This window comes from Protopterus annectens, chromosome 1.part0 (genome assembly GCF_019279795.1).
Source record: "Protopterus annectens isolate FY-2018-M chromosome 1.part0, PAN1.0, whole genome shotgun sequence".
Taxonomy (NCBI): Eukaryota; Metazoa; Chordata; order Ceratodontiformes; family Protopteridae; genus Protopterus; species Protopterus annectens.
In genome coordinates, this window is record NC_056725.1 from 1,959,419,141 (window position 1) to 1,959,438,567 (window position 19,427).

General features: G+C 37.7%; 1 protein-coding gene across 1 annotated transcript in view; it reads left to right on the top strand.

The window, feature by feature from the left end:
* Positions 1-19,427, top strand: part of DCDC2C (doublecortin domain containing 2C) — a 2,319,258-nt gene that overhangs the window by 468,052 nt on the left and 1,831,779 nt on the right. The window lies entirely within an intron of this gene.

Here is a 19,427-nt window from a genome sequence, read left to right on the forward strand (position 1 = left end):
ATGATTCTCTAGTACTTTTTGATAAGCCCAAACATTCCCCGAGTTAGTTGTCTCTAAATGCCCTATATGCCTGATTATGATCACATCTTAGATACTGTATCTGTAATAGAGATTGTACAAGTTTAGATATTTTAGTCTTTTATAATAACTTAAATTTTCCCATCCATGGATGCCCTTGGTATATTTCTGCTGTACTGTTTCCAGTTTACTCATGCTTGTTTTCTTATAAGGTTTCTATATTGTTATTCCATACTCATGTTTGGGTCTAATATAACTAACAAACAATGACTTCATCATTTCTGATTTTCTAGACTTTATAAATCTTTTAATACAACCTATAGTTCTATAACTATCATTAACCAATTGGTTGATCTAATCAGAAAAACTCAAAGCTGGATCTATCCATTTACCCAGGTTCTTAAATGAATCTACTGTTTCCGTCACTGTGTGCTGTATTAAATATCCACCTTTCAATTTATGTCTCTCAACTCTCATATGCTTAGTTTTTGATGTATTTATCAGCATATTATTCTCCTTTGCCCAAATGGTTAATTTAGTCAAGTTTTTTGCAGACATTGCCCATCTGTCATACATGTAATCAGTTTACCCAATTTCAGGTCTTTTGCATATAGACTGTAGAGCACATCAGGTGAAAAAGTTAGGTCATTGAGCTGTTGTTTGTAATTATTCAATAAAGTGTCATTCTTCTTCTTCTTCTTTCAGCTTTTCTCGGTTAGGGGTTGCCACAGTGGATCATCTGTCCGCTCATGACTGGCAATGGAGTTTTACGGTGTCGAGTTGCCAGCCCGGCACCCAACCTTCCACAGAAGGCATACACACACACACACATACACACTCACACCTAGGGCCAATTTAGAGTGTCCAATCCACCTACTGCATGTCTTTGGGATGTGGGAGGAAACCGGAGCACCCGGAGGAAACCCACGCGACCACAGAGAGGACATACAGACTCCACACAGAAGGCACCCCGCCGAGAATCGAACTGGAGAACCTCTTGCTGTGAGGCGACAACGCTAACCGCTGCACCACTGTGGCCGCCCATACAATAAAGTGTCATTAGTATTCAGAAATATGCTTGCTGACTGGACAGCCTAATCAAAGTGCACATTGTAAATTGAAGCATATATCAATAGAAAAAACTCAGCTGCTGAAGTATTGCTGAGCAGCTAGATTTTCTATTGAGATATGCTGGATAAGTCTGTTACATATTTTATGAGGGACAGCACAAAATATGAGAAAAATCAGAGATCTTTCTGCCGGTAACCATACCTAACAACTGTCCAGAGTCTGCAGAGCATCCCTGAGTAAACAAACAAACAAGCAAACTATTCTGAAATCCAAATATTAAAGAGGTATCTGGTAAATCACTGAGAATCTCTGTGTCAGTAACGCCAGACATTAGAGTTTCATTTTGTTCTGTTTCAGAGAATGCATTTTAATGCCAAAACATGTTGTTCTAATAACTTTATAGAATTTAAAATATATATCTGATTATGTCCTTTGTCCCTCCATTACTTTTGGCTTTATCCAGGATTCTTGAGCAAAGGAGCCAAAATATAACCTGTCACAATTAAAAAAAAAAAAAAGACAAAGACATGCGGAAGGTGAATTGGACAATCTAAACTGATCATAGGTGTGAGTGTGCATGCGAGTGTGTGGTGTCAAAGAAACACCGCAGCAGGGCTCACCACCTGGTGGTGTAAACCTTAGGTCTAGTTGATTGTCACTGCTGAAGTGACACCCCGACCCCATGTGCAGAAATAAAAAAATGGGGTTATGGGTGGAAAGCTGGAGAGAGACAGAAGGAGGGAGACCACCACAGAGATGCTCTCCTCTCCCTCATCTCTCTGCCCGTGCACTAATGTATTGTGCAAACATATCAACATAGGTTTCCTTCACATGCACAGTACATCCATATGAAGCATGGAAGGTGGAAGAACAGTAAAGTGCTATCATAAAATTAAATTATTTAAGAATGGTATGCAACTTCTTTTTTTAAATAATGTCATTGTCTAATAACAATAATCTACAACTGGGTCTGAGTATCACATGATTTACCCAAAGGTGGCTTTGTCTAATCACTTGGGCTTCACTTTCGTGACCAAACCATGCCAAACATGGGTAGATCCTGGAAACCCACACTCAGTTGTGGATTATTGCTGAAGTAACATATAAATGTGATAGCATAAGCAGAGCAATTCAAGAAAGCTTCAGAATATCGGGATAATACTAAGGCAGTGTGGGGGCTACCTTCTCTTGTAAAAGACAGAATTAATTAATTTAATATTTTGTGTCATTGGGATGCTCTCATTTGAATAATTTGCTTTCCCTAACTAAAGTAGAGTAATACAAATGATGTTATTGATTCACTTCATTTTTTCAATCATTCTTCCACTGTCGCAGTTTCATTTTACATACAGTCACCATTAACTGTTTTTGAACTGAGACAGTATGTTGACACCTTATAATGTAGGACCCTCATAGAAGGCATACTCTGTACATTTTTCAAAAAAAATGCATTTTATTTTATGGTAATGCCACCTTAGTGGAACTGCTTTTACTTGTCTGAACATGTTTGGGGTAGAAAGGAATGTATTTAATTCCAGATACTTCATTACTATGTGGATTTCAAAGCAGTTTGTTTATTTGCATTTTTGTGAATTGAGTTAACCCTGCTAGACATGGTCCATCTTCGTAGGGAGCTCGAGAGGCAAAGCTTCTACCTGGTGATGCAATGCTCATAGTTATAGACATACAAAGATAGTGAAGAGGCAATTGTGCAGGACAAAGTCAATACAGACAATGTATGCTTACTACTGCAGGAAGTAGTACAAGACAGGAAGTTTAACATTCAAGAAACACAAAACAAGTTATACGATTGTGGAAGTAAATTAAGAAACCATACCACTTATTCAATGAACATTAAAAATAATAGCACTGGTCTTTAAAAATCATAGCAGAGGAGTCCAACAGGAACATTTTCTTATTTTTGGAATAGGTGATCTTTAGATAGTAGACTCAATTATAAAGAATGATAAAGAATCTTTCTACAGGCTTATTTCGGTTATTTAATGATGTATATATACCATTGAAAATGTTTGTTTTTTACGAGGAAATTTGGTTTTCGACCTCACAGAGAATCTTCTGTAGAAACAAGAAGGGAGTAAAAAGTTATGGTTCCGAAAGTTCCAAGTGTTTTTTTTTGGAGATAGATACCCCCGAGGCAGAGGGGAACATTCTAACAGTAGACATTGCTTTTGTGGCAAAGGAGGTCCAAAGAATCAAGGCGTCAAGCGTATGTTCTCTGAGAGGCCATATCAGTGCTTTTGAACAGTTGCCGGACTGCTGCACTGTAGATGCAGTCGCAAGAGCTTATTTATGCACCCAGATGCCCGGACATCCAAAAAGAAGTCGTCCCACCAGATCAGCAAGGGTTTGGAACTTATTTGAGATTCTTTTCAGTGCCAAAAAAGAACAGGGACCTCAGGCCAATTTTGGAACTCATCCACTTGAATGTATATGTCAAGCACACAAAGTTCCAAATAGTTATGGTACAGTCCATCCTCCCTCTCCTGAAGAAGGATGATTGGATCTCTTCAATAGATCATCAGGATGTGTACTACCACATCAAAATGGACAAATGTTCCAGGAGGTTTCTTCCTTTCTGGATGTGAGACAGACACTTTCAGTTCAGTGCCCTGCCTTTGGCTTCAACACAGCTCCCTGGGTGTTCACCAAATGCATGTAGTGGTTGCAACTCATGTTCAACTGCAAGGATTCTGAGTGTTTCCCTATCTAGATGACTGTCCTCTTAATGCTCCTATAGTAAAGGAACAAATAGCTCTAAAAACCACGAGTAGCTGATTTTATTGCAAGTAGCCGTATTCAATACAGAAGATAAAATAACCACTTTCACAGTTTACAACTGCTTCCTCAGGCATCAAGATGCATATGCTCCTAAACATAATATATACTAATTAAAAAAAACAATTAACCAATAAAATTAGGCAAATCATTAAACAATGAGATATAGAACCGTCTATCATATTGTATATAAAAACAATGTAAAATCAGTATAAAAACAACATGAAACAGCATACAGACATATGATATATTCAAACACAATTTTAATTAATTTTATTGTGTAAATCTCTTAAAACTGGCTTGATGCTGAGTGCATCATTTAGCCCTGGTGGAAAGTGATATCTAAAATGTACTATCCATTTAAATTTTTCTTTCTCGGTCATATTCTTTTTATCACCATCCCTTAAATAAGTAGGTATTACTTGTAAAATCCAAAACAAACAGTGATGATCCGTACCCTTAGTTAAAATGTGTCTATATAATGCATTTGTAGTTTTCTGTCTTTCAATTTCAGATATATGACTACATATCCTGTTTTTTAACATCTGGTTAGCTTTGTCTCTATAAAAGGCAGGAGATACACAGCATCTAGTTATATATATATCAAATCTTTGGTGTTACAGTTACCATACGCCTTAAGAAAAAAATGTTATTTTTTAGGGGATGAATAAATTATGTTTCTATATATATATTAACAGAAACTACACCTATTACATGGTGATGTATAATTTTTCTGGGTTGTATGTTCTTTAACTTTGACATGCTCTTTGTAACATAATTTAAGTTTCAAAGAAGATTCTATCTTAAAACCAAATTTTGGGCCCTCATGATAAATATCTCGTAACTCATGTACTTGTGAGAGCATCAGCCAATATTTTTTGACAATATTTATGATGGCAGATGAAGGATTATATGACATCACATATCTACATCTTGAATTAGACAGTATTTTCTTATTTGATTTACTTTGAACTTTTTCAGGGTATGTGTTTGAAAAAATAGGTGGAAAAAGTTCTTGTCTCTTTTCCATAATTGTATTCTTTATATGTTGCACTTTAATTTTGTCATAGCCTCTATTACAAAAATCAACATCCATCTGTTCAAGTTGTTCAGCTAGTAAAACATCTTGAGTATTTATTTAACTTACATGTGCATATCATTTGATTTTTGACTATATTGTCAAACATAAATCCAGGATGTATACTATCCCTAGCAAAATATGTGCATTTCTTTACTGTCTTCTTATATGAAGTGGTATTTAGACCTCCTTTAACATTTTTTGTAATACTTCTTTCCAAAAAATGAACTTGTATATAATAAACACTCTTTCTGAAGCTAAGAAATGTAGTGGTAGAATGTAGATACAACATTAAATCATCTATCTCATGCAAGGGACCATCCCATAGAAAAAACACATCTTCAATGAAACGTTTATAAAATACTATCTTATTAAAATATTTAGGGTTACCTATCGAGGAAAACATGTTTTGAGTTTCCCAATAGTTCATGACAATGCTAGCATACGTGTTCACCACAGGTGTCCCCATGGCAACACCTGTCACTTGTTTATAGATGTCTGTATGAAAAAGAAAGACATTATTAGTGAGTACTAACTGCAACATATCAGTAACTAAGTCTATATGCAAATATTCAAGAGTTGGTTGACTAAGTATATACTTCCTTACCATGTCAATGCCTGTATTATTAGGGATACAGGTAAATAAGGACTTGACATCTAAAGTAACTAGGTAACATGTCAGTAAACTGTTATTTTGTGTCTATTCATAAAGTTGTCCAAGAAAATCAGAACTATCCTTTATAATGGTAGTAGATATTTCTAATACTGGTTTAAGGTAGCCCTCTAAGTACTTGGATGTGGGTTCAGTGACCCATCTTCTTGATGATACTAAGGGACGAAAGGGTGGTGCAGACAGAGATTTGTGTATTTTTGGCATTCTGTAAATGAAAGGAGTTATAGGAGTATCTACCTTTAAATATTCATACAGTTGTAAGGAAACATGTCCTAACTGTTGCATATTCAGTATCTGCTCTCTCATAGAAATGCACATATTATGAACATCAGTTTCTGTAATCCTTTGATAGGCATGTGTATCAAGCATTTTAAACAATGGTATCTATATAGTACTGTTTGTTTAAAACAACAATACCCCCTCCCTTATCGACAGGTTTTATGACAACATTGTCAGTAAAATATAAAGACTGGACAGCATTATGTTAATCTTTGGTCAAATTATAATAATGTCATACTTTTTGTCCTAAGAATAGGCTATATATTTTGTTTTCAACCATCATTTCAAAAGCTGATACAACATTATTCAAAGGAGGAATATTATGCTGTCCCTAAAGTATGTATTTGGTACATTATGGGGCATATTATTAAAAAAAAAACATTTAAATTTAACCTTCTAATAAAAAGTTTAAAGTCTGTAATGATTTTCACAATGTCATTATTAACTGTAGGTATATAATTAAGTCCTTTGTTTAGGACTTTGTGTTCTATTTCACATAGCCTGTAACTACATAAATTAGTGTAAGAAACTTCTCTGTGTGGAAGATTTTCAGTCTATATATTTCTAGTTAATCACTGTATATTAATCAGATCAGACAATAGTAGTAGAAGTAGCGAACGTAAACTCGTCAAGTCAAAAAGTAATAATAGAAAATATATAATTCTATAGCATTACTAAGTATTTGAAAGTAATCCAAGCAAGGCAGGCAGTCTGTTTCCAGTTGAAAATCCTTTATTAAGTACACAGACAAGCGATCCAAGAAAAACAAAAATAGAGTAATAATTTCCTCACAAGCTTTCTAAATATATATATACTTTTTATCAGGCATGGGAGTGGTTTATTGTGCTGTAAAACAAAGCATACCTCTCAACCTGGAAACATCAAAAATCTGGACAAGGCCCATGAAAAATAGGTACAAATCTGTACGCTGATTAACATATAATTTGCATACATAATTATGTAACCCCACCCACTCCCGTGGAATTGTGGGATGCCAACGTTCAAACGCAAACTGAACAGATAACCAAAAATGGCACCAGAGTCCCCCTGCAGCCATTGCAATGTACCATTACCTGGTTAATTTTCCCTATTTACCATAAACACTATAATGTGCTTACTGCTTTACTTCTACAATATTTGGATTAATTTAAAAAGTTTATTTTACATTTTATAGCATAAACACTACTAGACCTCTGCTAAACAAAGCAATACAGTCTCACAATGAAAATAGACTTAGCATTATAACTACTCTGCCCTTGAAACTCACATTCATTGAAACAGCATTGAAACCCACAAAGAAAATGCATCTGGCCAGTGGTAAGATTAGCTTTGGGCTGTTTTCAAATCATAAGCCCCCTTGTACACAAAACATTACATGTGTTCTTTGATACATCTTCCGGACAATATTAAATTATATTCCTTGTATAATACAGCATACTTGATACAGCGCATTTTAAATTTATTGTTTTGAACACCTTTACTGTAAGCAATGAAACAAAATGCATGAACCAATATTTGACTAAACTGCCCAGTTCAGAACATTTCCATCATAAAAGTATGAATAATGTCTACAATCCACCAGTATCAGTAAATATGCACAATCTCTGCAGAAGTAAAAGTCACATAATACTTCCACATTAAGGAGATATGTAACTAATGAAGAGGTTGCTTCTAGCAAACAACTTAATATTTCATTGTTTCATCTACAAATAACATGCCTGTCGCCCTTGAGATATAGATTGCCTATGTTGCATAAAAAAAAAAAATAAGCTAGTAATATTACAACAGGGAATTGATGGTAAACTGATAACAGGCTCATAATTACTAGCCATCTCTGCCAAAGAGAACATTCTCAGGACTGCAAAGTACAAGAGAGTACAGTATCAGCAATCTACATGCTGTGGGAGTAGAACCCACAGCCTTCTATATCAAAAGTATTTGACCCATCATACTACTGATTCTACTGACAACACAAACACACTTACTATAAACAGCATTATACTCATCTCCCCCTGAAGACCTATGCAGCATAAGTTAACAAATGTAAAATAAAAATAAATAAAATAAATAAGAAATCTGGAAAGAACCAAAAATTTATTGGGAAGGGGACAAAAGACCAAAACAAGGGACACATTTTAAACATTGCTTGTATGATAGTATAAAATGTTTTGTGTTACCAAGCATGCATTTCCTGAAAGACAGGAAGACTGAAACTTAAATGGCAATGATTATTCAGTGAATTTAGTTCTCATTTATTTGCCAGAAAACAAAATTTTAAGAGAAACAGACCAAAAGTATTTATGAGCCAACATTCCAGACAGTCTCTCTCAGACACACTTTCTGCTGCAGCTGTTAAGTAAACCAAAAGCAGTTTGTTAAATAAGTAAAGCACACATTGCCCTACCTGCAAGTCAATATGAACATTAAAGCATAGTTTCTCCTGCAGCAGTAAAATCAAAATAAAAGCAGTCTCTGTTAAAGCACACACTTTCTCTTGCCTGTAAGCCAATATGTACATGAAAGCACATGTTCTCCTGCAGCCATTAAAATACAAGTAAAAGGAAAACGTTTCTCTGTTAAGTAAAGCACAAGCACACATTTACTCTTCCTGTAAGCCAAGCCAAAATGTCCTCTCAAATAAAATGAATAAAGCTACTACCAATCCTTTAAAACTGTGCCTTTCAAATCAAGTGTTAGAACTACCATCCATCCTTACAGATCGTATCAGTCAGATATCAGGTAAGAATTATCCTTATCACTTTGCACGCCATATGTCAGATAAGGATAAGGGTTTAAAACTAAACGTTTAAAACAGTGTCTTTCAAATAACATATGGTCGCCGCTCAGCACATACCTTTAAATTGGTATTTCTCAAGTAAGAGGGGTAGGTCTCTATCTTTACCTGCTGTACATGTCTCTCAGATAAGTGGCTTGGCGGCCCACCTGCAAAACGCCTCTTCAGTCTTCATCCTGATTCCTGTACCATAGAAAAAGTTCCGATTAACGGCAACGCATCAACGAAAAACACCTTAAGCTCCTGCTCCACATAAAACGACAGGCTCCACGAGTCGCAACGAAAACAGCAGCAGCATAACTTCCTGTCTTCCTTTCAGCACAGCCAGCATTTTAAACAGAAGCCCGCTTAAACAGTCCAGCCGGAAATGTGAGCAGAGCTCAATTCCGATACGCTGGTAGCAAGGACGGCGCTGACGTCATCGCGCACGTGATGACGTCAGCGAAATAGCGCGAAATGTAAAAATAAACTGGAAATAAATCGGAAATGATGGGGTGTCACTCGGGAATCGTGGCACCCCATCATTTGGACCCCAAAACTCGGTAAAAACCGAGTAATTCGGGACGGTTGGGAGGTCTGAAACAAAGTGTTATTGGTACACATGTTAAATTCACATCCCTTCCCCCATCAGTGTGACATTCGAGCTGGTCCTGCCCTACCTAGTAGCTGTCATAATAATATATAGCCCTAATGTACTTTAATGGTACATCTTATTTAACCAAATTATTAAGTAGATTATTAAGTCTGTGATTTTATACAAGGCAATATACTACATGGCTGGAAATATATCAACCTTAGTTCATTTTGCGATCAAAAATTATGTCACAGGAACAGATGGAAAAGACATCAGATACAAAAGTTATGTTATATACCTACCATAACAATAGATCTTGAGTTGTCTGTTTCCATCCTTCAACTGCCCTCCCTCCTTCCCCCTACCATTTCATGGAAAATGTTTCCCCTTTGGCTTCTGATATGACTGCATGACTTACCATTTGCACAGGATTTCAGACTTTTACAGCTCCAGAGCAGATTTTTTTCAGTCCATCATGTGGTCTTATACCATTCTGTTTGTAATAAAATATATATATACATATATATATATATATATATATATATATATATATATATATATATATATATATAATTTATACACACACACACACACACACACACACACACACACACACACACACATATATATATATATATATATATATACACACACACACACACACACACACACACACACACACACACACACACACACACATACACAAATGTTGCAGCAATGTTAATTTTTCCACCTTACCTACCTTTCTGCTTTCAGAAGATGGTTGTGCTTTTTGGGGTTAAAATAAAAGTTAACTGTTTACCTGAAAATGGTTCCATCAGTCCACATATTTGCTTTCTATTAAATAAACTAAAGTAAAATACATTGAAGTAATTCAACAGCTGGACTTCAAAAGCAGATTTTGGGACTGCTGGAAGTTTGGAAGCTTGACAACAAAGCATGTGGACTACATTTTGCATCCAGGAAAGAACATTTAAATTACATTTAAAATACTGCACTTATCTAACCATTTTTTGGAAATTAAAGCTATTAATTTAGGGCACTGTTATAGTCTGCAGTACTTTTCAAGTGTATTCTGTGCTGGCTCTAGGTGTTCTGAGTGGGCCCTCATGTTATTCCATATTTACTAGCTCTCTTCTTAATCTGAAGCTACAGCTGTAAATTGATTCGGGTTTTAAGTATCCAATATTATTTTTCTGAGCTAAGTGGATTATTAGCATTGCTTATCTAATTCTCTGTTGCAGTCACTTTTCAAGCTTAAAACAAAAAGCCAATTTTGGCAAGATGTGACCAGAGCTTGTGGTAATTAACCCACCCTCCCTGGTATCTTACATTACACAAGCAGTCAGTCATCTTAGTCCTGGGACTGCTGGAAGCCTGGAAGCTTGAAAACAAATCACGTGAACTACATTTTACATATAGGGAAGTATATTTAAATTACATTTAATGTACTATACCATTTAAATGTGTTTTGTATGTTGTGCTTGCTCTTTATCTGAAGTTAAAGCTATTAATTTAAGGAATTTTTATACTCTGTAGTGCTTTTCAAGTGGTTTCTGTGCTGGGCCTAGGTGTTTTGAATGGACCCTTATTTTAATCAATTTATACTAGCTCTCTTTTGAATTTGTTTCCCACCCACACTTTTTCTTGTTGTGCTTTTAAACTTGGACGCTTTTGAACTGCCCATCCTTACTGTATATCTAGATGTGGAAGCTCCCCACTGTCTCATCTCCTTTATACCTGGTCTAGAAGCTCCTCCCAGTTTTATTTCTTCTGCTCAATCTTACTGGTTACTGACAGAATAAAGAACCCCCCCACACCAGACTATTTCTATACTTTGAAATTACCTTAAAGTGTGTCTCTTCCTCATAGCTGACTTGTCCACATTTAAATCACCTTGTAACTACTTGTAGCTAGTTGTTAGATTTGTTTCTGGTACCTTTTCACTTGTGGCTAACTAAAACTTATTTTTTACATTGCAAAGACTGAGACTGCAATTCTAGGGGCATTAGAAAGGCAGCCTGATCTGTCTGAGCAGGGATACTCACAGGTAGGCTTAAATGAGAATTACTTGTTGTAGCTAGTTGTTTTATTTGTTTCTGATACCTTGCAGTTCTAGTGGTAGAAAAAAGGTAGCCCAGTCTGTTTGAGTTGGGAAACACACAAGGGGCTTAAAATCACAACTACCTGTTGTAGCTAGTTGGTACCTTTTCACTTTTAGCTAACCAAAGTATGTTTTTTATATTAGGAAGACTGGAACTGCTATTCTGTTGGCAATATAGTAAGGTAGTCTGGTCTGTCTGAGTTAGGAAACACATAGGAGGCTTAAAATGAGATTGTTTCATCTTCCACAGGACTTTGCAGGAGCTTAGTTGTTTGGTGAAAATCTGCACTTGAGAGCTACTTTTGTTGTGTTTTTACATTAAGAAATTCCAGGATCATTCATCTAGTGGTGGAAGGTATTTACCTGGTCCCTTTGAGTTGGGAAGCACTCCAAGGAGCTTACAGTATAGTCATTTATTGGTCAGAGGATGAGGGAGTTAGTTTTCAGCTTTTTCTGACTGCTATAAATTAGGCAAGTTTTTGCAGGGCTGTTCACAGCACAATGGCAGTTAGCAGTACCTTGTGTAGTAGCAAATCTATAAAGCTATTACTTAGGACTTTAACCTGTAACATAGAAAAGAGTTGCATGGAGCTAAGCTTATGGCTGCTAGTCAGTGGGTCAAGCAGCACTAATATCAGATCATAGCACTATCTAAAATATATCCTTAACCCTAGACACCACTCAGGTGAACTCTGTAAAAGCATGTCCCTAAAACATGGCAACCCATCCCTAATGCACGTCATGAAAACATTGATTTATGATTTCCTAATTCCTCTGTGGCCAGCTTGGAAGATATGGACATCTTGAGACAATGTAGCAGTTGTTTCATGCACTCAGAGAACCTTTTAATCCTTAAAGAAACTAACATAGTATCTGAGAAATGTATATGCATAACTTCCTTGAAGGCAAAAATCTTGTTTACAAACAAGGTTGTCAAAAATACACACAATACATCCTTTACAGAAGCCACTCACCACACACATAGACCATCTTATACTGAGGCACGTACAAGAAACCTTTTCCAAACTTCAAAGACCTAAGCTGTCAAACAGCATCACCCAACCTCAGCAATCACTCAAGCACAATCGAAAAGCAGTACCCATCATCACATATAAGCGTATACCCAATGATTCTCAAAGAAGAAAGTCTTAAGGCACTTTACCTAGTACGTTTGTCAAAGGGAATTCTATTATATGACACACAGATGCCTCTTTCACCAGGCTGGACAAAGAGAAGATAACAGTTAGTCGTCTATCTGGAGCTAGGATCCACAATATCAAGCACCTACTTAGGTCACTGCACCACAGATACCAATATGATTCTGTCATAATCCATGTGGAAGTAAATAACCTGAGATGTACTACACTGGAAACATTTTAGATCTCTCTGAATATGTCACAGACAGGTCCATGCCTTACATTGAGCTGCATTTAACTTTCACCATGGATGATACCACAGTATAAACAGAAAATTATTGAATTTAAAACTGGCTAAGTTTCCGGTGTCGCACCAGGGGAATCTAATATCTATCAGCATGTACTTCCATGCTGAAGTACATGGTTAACAGATCTCTTTGCTTTGCTAAGGATGGTCTGCACCTGTTCTCCCAGGGCGTTTAGACATTGGCTAAAACTGTAGCCATCCCCTTAAAGCTTTTTTTAGGCAATGTCAAAATGACAAAACTACCAACATAGCCAAAAAAAATAAATAAACTCAAAGCAACCTTAAGGTGTCACTGCTCAATGCTGGGAACCCAAACAAAAAACACCACACCCTACAAGTTGCCCTCATTCTGGAGTATATAGACATTGGTGCTGTTACTGAGACTTGGTTTTAAGCTAAAGAAAGTACTCTGGCAGTGTAAGGGTATGGTGTCTTCCACTCATTTAGACCAAGTGACAGGGGCTAAAGGTGGCGGTGTCCTAATCAATGCTAGCAAGAAAAAAAGAACTTCAGGTTGGTTAAACAGGATGATGTCCTGGAGACCATCCATGTCCAAGTCTCCATAGGCAAAGTTCCTTACCATGTCCTGGCCAAATACAGGTCACCCTGTATGACCCACATGGTTAACAGCTCTTACCTAGACCTACTAGATGCATTCACCATTCAACCAAGTTCCCTATTCATGGGACACTTTAACTACCCATCTATAGACTGGGAAATGTACACTGCCTGTAACTCACAGGTACAGCATTTCCTGGACTTTATCAACACAAACACCCTGGACCAGATAATGAGCACTCCAACCAGATGATCAAACATTATGGACCTAGTACTCACCAACATGTGAAAGCATTGTACCTCCCCCCCATGTCATGTCCTCAGATGTCAGACCACAAAGCTGTCACCTTCAAAATAAAAATCGACCCAGAAAACCCATATACCCGTAACAGCTAGGAACTATTCTAAAGAAAACTACATCCTATTAAGTGACAGCTTGTCAAAACTCACAGCTCCCCAAACCCCCAAGAACACATCTATATATGCTGAATTATTTACATAAGCCTTGTACAAACATGTAAAATTCTGTATCGAGACTACCATATTTACCAGAAGTAAACTCAGAGCTATCACCAAAAACAAACTCCACTGGTGGCGACAAGAGCTCTCTGATTCAACTAAACAAGAAACTAAGAGGTCAGATAAAGTCCAGCAAGGCCAATTATGAGATCAGGATAGCTTCCCAGGCTAAGGACAGTCACAAGGCCTTCTTCAGCTATGTCAATAACCTTAAAGTAACACTCAGTAGTATGCAGAACTACTGGTAAATGCACAATATTCATTGACTAGGGTGACATAGCAAATCTACTGGCTGATAAATTTAGATGTGTTGGTATCCTATCTCACCTTTATTCTTACTAGGTTGGGTTCGGATCCAATCCTTGGATCCAACTCTGCCTTGTACAGAAGCTCGAGGTCTTCCACTAGCTCGTGGCTAAACCCTATCCTGCCATACACTAGTTTAGCTCCCCAAATCTCGTTTGCCGCTAAACAAGATCGGGTGCTCTTCTTACTGGCTCTGGCTAAGTAGACTTTTCTTCTTTATTTTTGAAAGAAATTGTTTGTTTTCTTATTGGGTTTTTCTGCCTAATAACTTCTTAAGTGAATTGTTTGGGTTTCCGCTATTTCTGTAGTTAAACTGCTGCTGGCCGTTGTTTTTACCGTTAGGCCTTTTCTGCCTATCCTGGCTTTGAATTTTAAATACCATTTTAGTTACAGGGCTTTCTTTACCCTTTTACTGTTTTTTTTTCAGGTTAGTTAATTTACATTAGAGAACTGCCTTAGCCCATTTAAATTAGTGGGCTTTCCCCCTCCCTTTTTTTCTAACTCCTCCGGGCATAGCCCATTTAAGTTAGAGGGGTGTGCCATCCTTTCCCTTTCTATTAGACTTGTTCTAGGTTAGAAATTGTTATTGTTGTTTAAAAATAATATATATATATATATATATATATATATATATATATATATATATATATATATATATATATACATACATATATCTATAAATAATATATAAATTATACATAAAAGCCATCCTACTAGATAAAAAGAACTACTATCTCCACCTACAACAATCCTCCCTCAAGGAACCTCAGAAGTTTTGGTCTACTATTAATAAAATTCTTTATCCAGGTGCAACTATTACCCCCATCCCCTCAGGCACTAATCCTGAAAACTCAACTGAAACAGCAAATGCTTTTAACTCTTTCTTTACCAATACTATCCAAACTCTGGCTAGCCAACTATCCCCCAATATCTCAAAACTACAAACTCCCACCTCCAAGTCAACTCCAGTATTCAAGTTAGAACCAGTACCAACATCATATATTCGATCCCTTCTCCAAAAGCTAAAAGCAATAACCCCCTCTGCTGATAAACTCCCAGCTGAATTCCTGCAAATAGCATCTAAAGCCATAGCTTATCCCATCTCCATATTGATAAATTGAACCATAAACGAAGGTATTATTCCATCCATCTGGAAAATTTCTCATATTATTCCATTACACAAAGGTGGTAGCTCCAACGACATGTCCAACTATCGTCCTATAGCACTGCTCTCTCCACTTGCAAAAATAATGGAAAAGTGTGTCCACAAACAGCTAATGAACCATCTTCTCCATCACAACCTACTAGCAAACTGTCAACATGGATTTAGACCTTTCCATAGTACCTCTTCTGCCTTGCTTTCCTTCACTAACTGTATCAACGAGACCCGCAACAAAAATATCCTCTCCTCAGCAGTCTTTGCTGATTTATCAAAAGCTTTTGACATGGTTAATCACCAAATCCTTCTTCACATCCTAAAGTCCTACTCACTGAATCCACTTTTAATGAACTGGTTCACATCCTATCTAGATAACAGACAGCAGTCTGTACTCTGGAAAAATACACTATCAAATCATCTGCCTATTACATTAGGTGTTCCACAAGGATCCATTTTAGGCCCTCTCTTGTTTCCCATCTACATGAATGACCTCCACTTAGCCATTCCTCTCTCCACATGTATTCAATATGCAGACGACTCTACTATAGTCTGTGCAGCCACCTCTCAAGCTGAACTTCAGGCTCATACACAAAAAGCTTTTAATATAGTAGAGAACTGGTTCTCTGACCACTGCCTCCTACTAAACCCCCAAAAAACTAAACTTTTACTCTTTACACCAACCCAAAAGACTACCCCTGTACACTTCAGTATCGCATCAAATAATGGCACCCTTATTTCTCCTGATCCTGATCCAACCACTAAACTCTTAGGAATCACAATTGACAACAATCTCAACTTTGATACCCACATTAATGCCCCAGTAAAATCAGTTAACCATAAATTAGGATCCCTCTACAGAATTAAACCTTTTCTTACACCACTGGCCAGGTCCACTATAGCTAGAACTCATTTACTCTCAACTCTTCTTTATGCCTCTCCCATTTACACCAACCTCTCTAAAAAGAACCTTCACAAACTAGCTATATCCTATAATAACATTGCCAGGTTCGCTACAAGCTCCCCTTTTAGAACTCATCACTGTCTAAATCTGAAACAACTAGGCTGGTTAGAATTTCTTAATCAGATACAATTTCTGCAACTTACAATAACATACAAGGCCCTTTATCAACCCCTTTATACTTCCACACTCTCTAGCTTCATTATACCATACAGCAATCTCAAAAATTTACGCTCCTCTAACAAAATGCTTATGCATATTACTAAATCTAAAAACTTAGTAGGTGATTCCTTGTTCTCTCACTCTGTCGGAAAAGTATGGAATCAATTACCACCCGACCTTACATCTATGACCTCTCTCCCACTTTTTAAAAGAAATCTAAAGCTATATTTCAATAATCACTGGTTATGCCCATGTTCTAACCCTGACTAACATTCTCTTGACTCTAATCTTTTACCTTTCTCCTATTACAACCTTCTTAGATTACTTCTATATCCTTTTCTCTCACATAGAAATAAGTGTTACTAGTACACCCTTCTAAGACTTGCTTCCAGTAGAAGTAGCTAAAAAAAAAAAAAAATTTACATACTACTATTTTTTTTATATTCTTTTACAATTTCTTTAGCTTACATGTTTAGGCTAAATTTATTGCAGTATAAAACTGCCTTAATCGTATAATTATTGCTGTATAAAACTGCTTTTATACTATTCTCTATTAATTGTTTGTATAAATATTGCTGTATAAAAATGTTTTTATGTTATTCTCTATTAATTGTATGTTTTTTCCGTGGAGCTTTTCTCCCCGGGCCTCTAATGAAAATGGACATATATCCAGTTAGACTAGCTCGGTCAATAAATGTAAAAATAAAATAAATAAAAATAAATAATACTATATATTCTGATTGTCTGCTGTTTTTTTCTTGTTGTTGATTGGTGGTTACAATGTCTTCCAAGGATTCTAAACCCTCTAGCCTTAAAAAATGTGAGCAATGCAGACAAAAAATGTCCCCTTACTGATAGGCATACCATTTGTGTGTACTGTTTAGGAGCTGTCCCTCTTCAAGGGTCCTGTTCAATTTGTCATTCTTTTAGTCACAGGGCTCTGTTGGAGAGAAAGATTAAGTTAATTCTAAGAGGCCTATTGAAACCCCCCTTCTGTGAAGCAATACAAGAAGGTTCAGGTTCTTCTAAGTCTGACCAGTCTCCTTCTTCTAAGACAGATAAGTTTGGGAAGAGATTTTTATCTTCCAGTGCTCCTTTGGAGCTATCTAAAAAGGTTTCCTCTCCAGATCCTAAGGCTGTCAGATATGAGAGGCCTACTACTTTGGCTCCATCAGTTTCGGTGCCAGTGAAGTTTCAGTTATGGAGCCAGTCCCCTGAATTGGAACGGGTATCCCCCACTCTCAGATCACCATTGCTCCAGCCCTCCAAATCTCCTGCCCCCTTGACTCCAGGAAATGCTTCCAGGAGTCTGTCCGACGATGACATGGATTGTGTGGTGCAGAGGCTGTTAAGAACACTGGCACTCACCAAGCTGTTATCGGATCCAACCCCGAGGGCTTCATATCTGACCAGATCCCCCCCTTCTGCATGGATTCTTCCTAAGATTTGACCTTGGACCTCGGATTCGTAATGTGCGGATGATGTCTTGGTGGAACCATCGGAAACTGACACCTATCACAGGATCTTCATATCCGAATATTGCTCTGACATCCTCGGTTCCACTGGAACTTGAGGGGTCTAGGAGCTGACACTCTCCAGTTGGGTCCAGGGAGGGGAGTCAGATTGGACAGTCGTCAGATCCGAACTTGCTTCTCGGGGCATCAGATTGAGGGAGCTCGGCTCCTACCTCAGCCTCGGAGCCATCCTTCTTGGTCAGGTCTCTATCACATTGTCGAATTCTGACAGTGTTGATTGGCCAATATGTTGAAAGTGCCGTTCATTGAAACTGTTCTTGTGGGGGGCTGTGCCCCCCATTTCCCCCGCTAATTATATATAGCAACTCCGAGATTGCACTACAGTGAGGAAAGGGCAAATTTTCTGATCCTCACTGTACTGCGATCCCACAAAACAATTTTTGATGAATGGCACTTTCAACATTTTAGCAGTTCGACATTGTCATTATTCGACAATGTGATAGGAACCCTCCTTGGTCCCGGGCATTCCATCCAGTTCTTTGGAGCTGGGGGTTTCCTTGGATCAGGGGTGGCTAGCTTTTGAGGTGATGAGGAGAGTGCTGACCCCACAGGCAGCTCTGCTCTCATCTCTGAACATTCTTCCTCCAAAGACACCGGTGTCTGCCTCTATAGCCTTGCATCCACAGAGACACAGAGATCCTAAGCCTCAGGATGCCCCACTGGGTGCTCCCCACTCTTCTGAAACCTCTCCAGAATACCTCTCTGAAGAGGTCCCTCAGACGAGATTATGCAAGAAGAAGCATTTAGACCCCCAGGAGGAGTCCGTCACTTCGGATATGGACCTCGATGAAGCTGAAGGGTCCCCACGATTGCCTTCTGATGATGTCTCCTTTGAAGACATCTTAGAAATACTTAGATAGGTGGCTGGAAGTCCACCAACCCTTCAGCAGCGGAGTCTGTGTACCTGAAGGCTTTTGGATCTCACCCTTCCTCCACTTGGGTGTCTCCGCCTTTCGACAAACTTATGGATTTAGTTTCTCGAAAGGCATGGGAGTCTCCAGATTCTGTGGAACCTGCTCCTTGGAGGCCAAATAAATTCATTACCTCTCCTTCGGACAAAAAAATTCTAACTAAGGGAATCCTAATAGATGCTATGGTGGTGGTGGCAGCCACCAAGAAGGAACTCTCAGAGACATCTTCTTCTGTCCATCCACTGAACAAGGGGTCTCGCATGATAGACAGATATGGAAAGCACATTTTTTCTTCAGCAACATTTGCTTTTAGGTCACTGAATTACCTGACTCACTTTACCAGATTACAGAGAGATTTCCTGAAAGAGCTAGGAGATACCCTCCAAGGTTCAGTGGCTGAAGGGGTGTCAGAAAAAGTTTCCTCTCAGCTCTCTACCTTAAATTCAGTGCTCAACTCCTCCATGAGAATGATTTCTTATGCAGTGGATA